This window comes from Chinchilla lanigera, unplaced genomic scaffold (genome assembly GCF_000276665.1).
Source record: "Chinchilla lanigera isolate Chin_1 unplaced genomic scaffold, ChiLan1.0 scaffold00002, whole genome shotgun sequence".
NCBI classification, from domain to species: domain Eukaryota; kingdom Metazoa; phylum Chordata; class Mammalia; order Rodentia; family Chinchillidae; genus Chinchilla; species Chinchilla lanigera.
Genome location: NW_004955403.1, coordinates 41,530,475 through 41,541,723, shown reverse-complemented (window position 1 = coordinate 41,541,723; position 11,249 = coordinate 41,530,475). Strand labels below are relative to the sequence as shown.

General features: G+C 36.7%; 1 pseudogene; it reads right to left on the bottom strand.

Moving 5' to 3' along the window:
* Positions 1-1,725: 1,725 nt before the first annotated feature.
* On the bottom strand, positions 1,726-2,173 carry LOC102013999 (annotated as a pseudogene).
* Between the last annotated feature and the right edge of the window lie 9,076 nt (positions 2,174-11,249).

Here is an 11,249-nt window from a genome sequence, read left to right as displayed (position 1 = left end):
AGCCATGTTGACTATCCTGAATATACATACATACACAATTTTTCCTTCTTTCCCTTTGTCTTTCCCACATCCCAGTTGCCCTTTACCTCTGAGTGCTTTCCTATCAATTCACAATGTCTATCATATCTCCTAGTTTAAACTAACTCTTTCAGGTTTTACACTAGTGAAACAATGCGGTGCTTGCACCTGTATGTTTGATTTATTTCACTTATGAGTATGGTCTCTAGTTGTGACCATTTACCTATAAAAGTCTCGAGTTTATCTTTCTTTACAGCTGAGTAATATTCCATTATGTAAAAGTACCACAATTTTCTTATCCAATCCTCAGTGGGTGGACATTTGGGTTGCTTCCACATTTTAGCAATTACAAATTGTGCTGCTATGAACATAGGTGCACATACATCACTGTGATATGATGTTTTTAGATCTTCTGGGAAAATACCTAGCAGGGGGATAGCTGGCTTGAATGGGACCTCTAGACCTAGTTTTCTGAGGAATCTCCAAACTGGTTTCCACAGTGGTTTCACCAGTCTGCCTTCCCATTGATAAGATCTCTTTAGTTTATCTCCCTAAATGATTTTTACTAATATGATCTCTCTTAATGGGGGACTAAAAAAGAAATGTGACCCTGATGTAATTCTACAGAGACACAAATGCCTTTTGTAAAAATTGTCATTCCACTTTTAAAACTTATATGGAAGTTAAAGGACTAAGAATTGTGAAGGAAATATTGAAAAAGAAGAACAAGACTTGCAGGAGAGGAAGGACTTAAGCTACTAAATATTAAAATTTATTACAAAGTGATGATACTAATGGAGTATGGACTGGAGATGTAGCTTGGTAATACAGTACCTGCTTAATATGTGTGAAGATGTGGGCTCAATCCCAGGAAAAAATGTGAATGAGTGCAAGGATAGATAAATAGATCCCCAAGGCAAACACACATCTACATGAGTATAGTCACCTGATTTGTAAGGAAGACATGTTGTGGTACAGCAAGGGGAAAGATTGCATTTTTTAGCATGTTTTTGACCAATTTTGTTAAGAGGAAGATAATAGTATCTTGATCCCAACATTACACCACATACAAAAATCAATTCCAGATGAACTGTAAATCTGTATGTGAAAGAAAAAAAAAATAACATTTGCAGAAGAAAACATCTTAAGTAAACTTGGGGAAGGCAATGATTTTTTGAACACAGCACAAAAAGTTCTAACTGAAGAGGGAAAAATAGGTCTGCATTCTTCACCAAAAGAAATTCTTAAGGGAGTGAAATGGCAGTGCAGATAGTAAGAGAACATAATTGAAATACCAATGTTCCAACAAAGGGAACTAATCAAAAATGTTGCACTAGGAATATAGCTCACTGGTTGAGTACCTGTCTAACATGTAGCATTCAATGTCCTGCATTCAACCTGTCTTGCATTGAATCCCTTGTCCTACCAACATCACAAAAAACCCATCAAATATAGTAAATTCCCATGAAAATCAGTGCTGTAAACAACCTATAATAAAAAACTTGAACAAACATTTTCACACGACTAATAAACATAAAGATGCCCAAATTTATCAGTCACCCAGGAGATGCAAAGTAAAATTTATTTTCTTTTTTCAATTTACATACAAAAAGTTTATTTTCACATTCATAAAAATCCCAATGTTATAAATGACAAACTCTCTATCCCCACCCCTCGAATATACAAAGATCTTCACAAATATACAATTTAAATTGTTTTAATCTTGAAGTGTAATCCAAGGAGACTGAAAACTAAACATTTCAAGTCTTGTACCAAATAGTAAAATACTCAAAGGCCTTCAGGATCTTTTGACTGACTTGCATCAATAAGAGAATCTATCTCTGATGTGGTAAAAGAAATATATTCATCACCAATTATGATTTTAAGCTCCTGCAGGCCAGCCCTGTCAGGGGGTGGCCACAAAGCATCATCCTCTTTTGTAATTTCACTGTCATCAGTAATTCTCTTTAGTTCTTTCATTACACTTTTGTGGACATATGCCTCTTTTCTGATCATGACATCATTTTTGTAATTGCTATTGTTGGCATGTCTAAGCTTTCAGTCTGGCCAAAACTCAAACTCCAGAAACTCATGTCCGAAATTTTCCCTTGTGCCCTACATAGTAGCGTAGGTAGAAATCACTAGCCATCGACATTTTTGTTCCTAGGAAACACGTTGAAAGCCCAGCATTGTGCCACGAGACACTTGGAAATGACCCCAAAGTAAAATTTCAAAGTAATCCCACTCAAATAAATAATACATACCAAGAAGACTAAAGTTTAGAACACAGGAAAAATATCAAGTGTCCACAAGACTAGGGTGAACCTGAGCTCTCATATTCTACTGTAAGAATTTAAGTTAGTACAATCACTATGGAGAAACCTGGAAGGTTTAACAAGTAAAAATATAGAATAACCATTTGTGTAAAGATATTGGGCAGTATGATTAAAGATGACTATAGGTTTAGACAACGACAGAGGAATTCTCTTTTACCTACACAATCAGTAAAAATGAGTTCATGTGTACTTGTACAGTAATGTTCATGGTATCACTATTTGTAATAATACTCAAATAAAGATACCATATGATCAACAATTTAAATAGTATATTTATGATCTGAAATACAATGCAAAAGAGACATTTGATGAACATTAAGCACAAGTATCAATAAGAAAATTTCCAAAAAAAACAATGCTGAGCAAATGAACCCAGGAATAAAGTAGCATAAACTGTATTATTCCATGTATATAAAATTCAGAAACAAGCAGAGTTTGTCTGGGGAGACAGAAGAGAAAATAGTGGTTAACTGTGAGGATGAATGAAAGAATAATCTATGGGAGGGGACAAGAATGTGGTTGTGTTGTTGCAGTATTTGTTCAGGCATGAGTTAGATGAATCTGTCCATTTGGTGAAAATCCACTGAGCTGTATATTTGTGACTTATGCACTTTTTATTTGAATACTAATAATCAAATCAGTTTATTAGTTTTTAAATTCAAAAATACATGCAAGGGTTTACAGTATCACTCCTATGAGCGTAGCTTGGTATAAATAGATAAAATTATTGTACAATATTTTTTGAGACAGGGTCTCACTATACAGCTCAGGATGACCTTGAACCCCACAAAGCCCAGAATAGCCTCAAACTCATGGTGATCCTCCTGCCTCAGCCTCTCAAGTGCTGGGATTACAGGTGTGCACCACCACACTGGACAATAAAATTATTGTAACGTCCTAGCATTATGCAGAAAGAAGGCAAAAGTACTAATTAACAAAGTCTCCAAGTTTCTAATAAATAAATGACTTGTATAGCTGCTTGAACTGTAACAACATTTTTAGTGAAGTTAACATTTATGATATCTTTAATATCAACCTTTTTACACAGGGAGTAAGTGCTATCACAATAGTTCAGAAAGGAGCACTTAGCATTAGTGCAAACATGAAATAAAATTGTACTGTTTTAGGGTGTGTGGAGTAGATGACTATATATCTCAGTAATTTTCAAAAGACAGCTAATTTAGTCCAACAGTGATGCTTCTTAGTCTACTACCAATCCTTGCATAAACAAATGGAGCTTTAACGCTCCACTGGTGATGTAGAAATACTGCAGCAAAACCAATTATATGGAGTCAAATGTCCATTTGATCAAGAAAAAAAATAATAAGCTGGGCGTGGTGGCACATGCCTGTAACCCCAGCACTCAGGAGGCTGACGCAGAAGGATTGCCATGTGTCTGAGGCCAGCCTGGGTTACATAGGGAGACTCTGTCTCAAAAATGATCAAATACAGGCTGCTTTTTTAGGAGCATCTAGGTACCTGAGGAAGTTCATACCCTCATTTCTTAGATGTGCAGATAACCTGGTGTCTTAGTCTATTTCATGCTGCTATTACAGAACACCTGAGACAGAATAATTTATAAAGAACTGAGATTGATTTTTTTTAGAGACCTTGAGGTTATGAATTCCAAGATCAAGCTTGTATCTAGGGAAAGCCTTCTTCCTACACCATGCCTCAGAGGGAGAGATAGCACGAGAGCAGTAGGAGGCCACACTCAGTTTTATGACAAACCCATTTCCATGACAATGATATTATTCCATTCAAAATACCTCTGTCCTCATGATCTCACTTATTCAAGGTCCCACCTGTCCACACTGTTATGTTGGGATTGTTTCCAGCATAAGAACTTTGGGGAAGCTTTTACACTGGAGCACTGAGCCTCCTGAGCTGATGAGATATGGAGTATGCATGTTGCTTGAACTCACGCTGGAGAGTGAACTTGTGTTTTCTTCTATCTGGTTTTTATTCACCCAGAAATTGATCAGGTTAAACTGGGACCATACTATTGTTGTTTTTCTAAGCCTTATTGTTACATAATTTGCTGTGATCCTGAATTAAAAACCTATTTAAATAGAAATCATAGTTTTGGGGAAATGAAATATAAGTGAGGCAAAGAAGTATGATAGAATAATTTAGAACCAAGTTTCAAAAATAGACAAGTAACATTTTCTTTCTGAGAGTAAGTTTTCTCATATAAAAAGGTGAGGATAGGTGCTGGGGATTTAGCTCAGCGGCAAAGCGCCTGCCTGGCAAGTGCAAGGTCGTGAGTTCGGTTCCCGGTGCCGGAGAAAAACCAAAAACCGAAAAACCAAAAAGGTGAGGATAACAATAAAATGTACATTTCAATACTATTATTAGAATTATACAACAAATAACTTCAAATTCAGTCTCTATAACATACCAGATATGTGGCCTTAGACAGATTATCAGCATACAGCTTCTCTGAACTTTAGTTCTCACGTTTGAAATGCGAAATATTACCTGTGAAGTGATTTTCTTTAAAATATTTAAGTACCATGATATGCAAACCCAGGAGTATGTGTGTGTGTGTGTGTGTGTGTGTGTGTGTGTGTGTGAGAGAGAGAGAGAGAGAGAGAGAGAGAGAGAGAGAGAGAGAGAGAGAGAGATACTTACCCAAATGCATAGCATGCTGAGTTTACTATTGAAATACACTAATCTTTAACCCATACTACAAAGGGTTTCCTACCAGGCGTGGTGGTGCATGCCTGTAATCCCAGCACTTGGGAGGCAGAGGCAGGAGGATCGTTGGAAGTTCGAGACCAGCCTGGGTTACAAAGTGAGCTCAAAGTCAGCCAGAACTGTATAGCAGGACCCTGTCTCAAAAAGACAAAAACAAAATGGTTTGTTGAGCAAAATATCATTGTTAAAATAATTTTTGTTAGGAAAACACATTTTCTTCATGATATAAGTTTCTCTATAAATTTTATTCATATTGTTCTCTCATTGATGATAGGTGACAACATTCAGAAAGTCCAGGGTTTATTCTACAGAAACCACACTCTATATGTAGAGCTCTGTGTGGTCTTATAACTTTATAAACTAATCCTGACCCAACTAAAGAGTTAGCTGTTCTTTGCTTTAGAAACATCCTGATTCCAGATTTGATCATCAGAAGGCACACGATAGTACAGTTCTTTGTTCTTTATAGGGAGAACATCTAATTAGGTCAGCACTCATTTCAGTAATAGGGTACCCATGCCATATTGTCTGTTGCTTGTTTTGAACTTTACAAATTTAACCCAAGCCCATCTGGAGCAGATGTACATCCAAGACATTTGTCAACTTACCTGACAATAGAAAGTAGGAATTTGTTTGAGCTTAACACAGCATACTGTGTATTTGTTTTTTAAAATCTTCTTGCAAATAAATGTTCATCTGTCAGATTTGAACCACTTACATTTATTATAGTGATGAAGTTCCCTAAATTTCACAAGTACTTGTACATGTGAAATAAAGATAGAAGTACCATAATGCAACAAGTTTCCTTCCAAATTGTGGGTACATTTAGCCACACAGTTAAATAAGAGTACTTTCCCTCTCTTCCCCGTCCTTCCACCTTTATCACCTAAAGACCACTTACTAGTCCATAGAGTCTGCTGAAATAAATAGAAAATGGTTGAAACAACCCCATGTATACCACCAGGTCACTGTGCATTGAAACTAGAAATCAATCACAAAAGAAACAAAATTTGGTGATTCAGATGTATCTAGGAATCTGTTCATTTCTTCAAGCTTTTCCAATTGTTGGAGTATTATTTTCATACTACTTACTAATGATCTTCTATATTTCAATGAAATCTATGATGATTTCATCTTCTTTATTCTTAATTTCATTGATGTGAACATTTTCTCTCCTTTTTTTCCTAGGTTTGGCTAAGGGCTTATATATATTTTTTTTTTTCAAAGAATGAGATCTTCAGTTCATTGATTCTTTACCTTAATTTCTGTTTTGATATTTTTGATTTTCCTTCTTTACTTGATCTTAGCCAAAAGGCTGAAAAGTGATGATGATTTTCCTTCTTAAAGTAAATTTGGGTTTGGATTACTGCTTTTTAAAAATATTTTGATATTTACTATAGGTTATTTATTTGAGCTCACTTGGTTACACTGTGTCCCATAGGTTCTTGTGTGTTGTACTGGCATTGTCATTTGACTCCAGAAAGTGTTTAATTCCTTTCCTCATTTCTTCTGTGACCCATTGAGTGTTCAGGAATGTGCTATTAAATTTCCAGGTTTATAAATTTTCTGTGGTTTCTTTTGAGATTGATTGCTAGTTTCAATGCACAATGTTATCACAACATACCTTACATTATTTCAATCATTTTGTATTTATTTAAGCAGACTCTGTGGACGAATATGCTGTCTGTTTTAGAGAAAGTTCCATGTGCTGCTCAGAAGAGTGTGTATTCTGTTGTAGTAGAATACTTTGTGGGTACCTATTAAGTTCCTTTGCTGGGTGTAGTTCCTTTGATGGGTGTAGTTGAACTACACCTTTGATTTGGTGTAGTTCAGCTGACATTATTTACTGATTTTTTAACTGACCTTTCAATTTTTGAAAGTAGGTTATTGAGGTCACCTGCTATGATTGTGCTGGTATTTATTTGATCTTTTATGTCCAGCAGTATTGTTTTATGAAGTCAGGGGCTGCATTATTCAGCACATATATACTTACAATTTTTTAATATTTATGATTTTTATCTCTTCCTATTGTATTGTTTCCTCAACTAATACATATAGCAAGCTTCTTTGCTGTTTCTGATCAGTTTTAGCTTGAAGTTTACTTTGAAAATAAGATTTCTACCCTAATTTTTTCTGGAGTCCTAGTGCAAGAAATTATTTTTTTCCATCCTCTGACATTTAGTCTATGAATTTCTTTTTGGGTTAGATGAGTTTCTTGAATGCAACATAATGTTGGATTCTGATTTTTGATCCAATCTGCCAATCTGTGTCCTTTAATTTGTTAGTTGAGGTCATTTAAATGGAGAGTTATTACCAAAATGATTTATTCCTGTCATTGCATTCTTTTTCTGTAGATGACTCTTCTAATGTTTCCTCTTTTGTTTAACTACTTGCCTTGTTTTCCATCCTCATTCCATATGATTTTTTATTTATTTTTGCAGTTTATTGTCTCTGTCTAGGATATTCTTGAGTATTCATTTTTTTGAGTGCCAGTATGGTGTTCATGTATGTTTCAAAATGTTCTTTATCATGGAATGCCTTTATTACCTTATCAGTTTTGAAAGACTGTTTTGAAGGATGAGTCTGGGTTGGAAGTTGTTTGCTTTTAGGCCTTGAGACACTTCATTCAAACTTCCACTTACCTTTAAAGTTTGTGCTAGAAATATGCTATAATCTTACTGGTTTAACTTTATACATGATTTTTGTTTTTCTTTGCCAGCTTTCAAGATTCTTCTTTTTGGACATCTGAGATTTTAACTAAGATATATTTTGGGGAGCTGGATTATTTTCACTGTACTTAGTTGGTGTTCTATAAGCCTTGCTTATCTGTATGTTGACTCTTTCCTCATACTTGTAATGTTTTCTATTATGATTTCTGTAAGCAGATTTTTTATTACATATGTGCTTCTTCTAATGGCTGTCTAACTCCAACTAAAGTTAGGTTAGTCTTTTTAGTGTCATCTAGTAGCTATTGAATTTTTCTTGTCCTCAGATTGTTTTTTTAAGGTTTGTCTGAGTAATTCATCGAGATTTTCCATTTTGTGGGTTCTAAAATGTTGCCTTTGTACTTGTTATTTCTGCAATTTATAAGTTCTATGAATTTTTTTATCTCCAGTATTTCTTTCCGAGACCTTTTCATGTAGTCTGTATCTTCAGTAAATTTGTCATTCATGCTATGAACCATTTTGGTCAGCTTCTCCAAAGTGTTATTTGTTTCTGCCATATCTACACTGGACATTTTGTACATTACTTCCATTATTACTTGGGCTATGCACTCTTAATATGTATCAAATTTCTTTACCACTTCCTTAATCAGCTCATAAAGTTCAGCTACCTGCTGTTCACTTTCCTGTCCACAGGAACCCTTGAATCTGCTTTAGGAGCATTGGAAAACCCTGGGGCCTTTGTTTTTTTGTTGCTATTGCTGTTGTTTCCTACTGTTCATACATATTTTCTTAGTGCTGTGAGTTGCAGTCAAATAGAATATGGAGAGATTGTCACTGACATGAAGACACCTAGAGTTAGAACATTTTTTCCAGTGATGTGTTCATGGCTTTACTTGTCTAAGGACATTTTTCACCCCATAAGCTTTTCACTTTAATTAGGTTGGACCCTGTCATTTGGCATAGTTGTCATAGCAGTAACCCGGTTCTTCCACACAGCTCTCTCTTTACTGGTGTCACTGTCTGGTTTCAGTTAGCCATGAAGTTCCTCCTGTTCAGACACTTGCCAGTCTGAAGACTTGGCCATGCCTTTCCCATCTAACACATATCCTGGTTTCAAGTTCCAGGTGTCCTCTGCAGACCTTTGTGGATACTACTATCTTGCTCAATTTGGAGAGTAAATATCTTGCACTTCTTTACACAGGTTTTTTCGGTAACTTATATTGCCTAAAAGCCACTGTTCCCAGGTTCTGCTCTGTTTTGGCTTTGTCCATGGATACACAAGAAGATGCTTTTTTTCTCTCCTGGTTCCCAGGAGAAAACTGTCACAGAGTTCTTGATTTTGTTGCAGAACTGTAGCTCACTTTCTTTAGCTCTTCTGCATAGGTGTCCCCTCTCTCCTGACAATTGTCACTGAGGCCCTGACTGCTCCATGTGTTGCACTCCCATTATATGTGGGAGAAACAGGTGGTTTATTATTGCAACAGTATTATTATTTTTAAAATTGTGTGTGTTGGGGAAAGCTTCTCCCAGTGTCTTGTTGTTCACTGGCTCTGGGATGGGAACACTGACATGTGGTTATGAAATTTTACTTTGTTCTGTCTTCAGTTTCTTTTAGTCCCTGGATTACAGTTGTCTAGCTTTGTCATACACAATGGGGAGGATTGCTTGGCTGTGGGTTTATTTAATAATCCATACTACCTCTGAGGGGATGCCTTCCTCCTGCCCTAAGCCCTGCCTTTCCCAGGATGGTTTGTGTGCCAAGTTTATGATGAGGGAGAAGGGTAGTGTTCCAGGCATGAACCTTGAACCTATTTGCCCTCTCCCACCCTCTGAACTCTGAACTGTAGTCTGGCTATGTTCTCTTATTATTGTTATTAGGGGGAATTTTCTCTCTTCTGGTGTCTTGCTACCCACCAGATCTGGGGACAGGAGCACTGATTTGTGGCTACAAAATTTTATCCCTCATTTAGAGTTGTCTAACTATGACACACCACTGGGGAGGATCGCTTGACTACATGTCTATAGCATGGCTGAGGGGTTAGCTTACTCTCTCCCCCAGCCTTGTCTCAAGATGCTATGGGCAAGGGAGTCTGGGCTGGGGGGTTGTGGTACCCTGTGCCTTCCATGAACCTGCTCCTCCTCTCCCACCCTCTAACTTCTGGATTTTAATCCAGCTGCGTTGTCTTTTGTTTATTGTCCCGTGTCAAATTTTATCTTTCACCACTACCTCAGAGTAACTGCTTCTCTTCAGTACAAGTCAGAAGTGCTCATGGTGGCGAGCACCCGCTGGCACCCTACTGTCTTCCACTATGTAATTGTTTCTATCTGAAGCATTTCTTAGTATACTAAACTGAACACATTTTAATCACGGAGTCAAAAGTGACTTTAATGTAAATATCAGACTATGGCCTAAGGGTGAATGAGAAAGTCATAGGACCTGAACAGCTTTCCATGAAGAGCCTTAGTAACTTGAAATTTATCCCTTCACATGGTACTGTCACACTCCTTTTCCCCCAGTACTCTATCTAAAACCCACATAGTAAATATTGTTGGCCTTGTAGACTATATTGTGTCTGACTCACAATTCAACCTTACCATTGTGGATTTGAAGCAGCTCTAGTCAATATGCAATCAGATGAGGACTGTATTCCAAAAACTCTGTTCACAGACACTGAAATCCAAATTTCATGCAGTTTTCATGTCATAAAATAGTACTGTGAACTTGTTCCCATTGTTAGTGCAAAGCCATTTGTAGTTTACAGTCATAGAAAAACAAGTGTGGGCAGGTTTTGCCTATTGCTTGTATTTGTCAACCTGCTCTGTTCCAACCTCATAGCTGTATAAGCTGAGAGGCACACTTAGATCTCAACATCCAAACTGGCAATCAAATGCCTCCCTTTTCTTCTTGCAGTTAACCCCAAACCTTGTAAGCCATTTCCTAGAGAACACCTCCTCCACAACAGCAATGAAAGAAATCAGTGCATGCATTTTCTTCTCTACTATAGAAATGAGGAACTATGGTTTCTCTCTAAGAACAGTACATTCTTTTCTCCTATTCCAATTATGTCCCGGACTTCTGCTATATACCATGATAGTAAAGGCTGCCAAAACACATGCGTACTTTAAAACTTCAAGCCAAGTTTGCTCTGATTAAGCCCTACAGAATTTAGCAATTCCTGTACAGTTCAATGACCTTCAGGAGTATGTCCCATTACTGCTTAACAATTTTAAATTCCAAAACATAGTCTTTTTTTTCGTTTTTTTTTTTCAAACAAGACCCTCAGTTGAACTTTAACTTAAATAATTTGATAACCTTAATAAAGTAAAATAAAATGTCACCACACTGATTCATTCTTTTAAGACCTCTAAGAGCCATAAAAACCAGGAAAGGAGCTGTTTACCATCTGAATGATTAGTGTCCTTCTCAGATGCTGCCTGCCCACCTTTGTTGCTGAAAACATAAGCAAAGCAACTTGACTGTCACGTCTAACCCCTGCATAGCATCAAGCTAAAAGATCTTCTAGGCAAA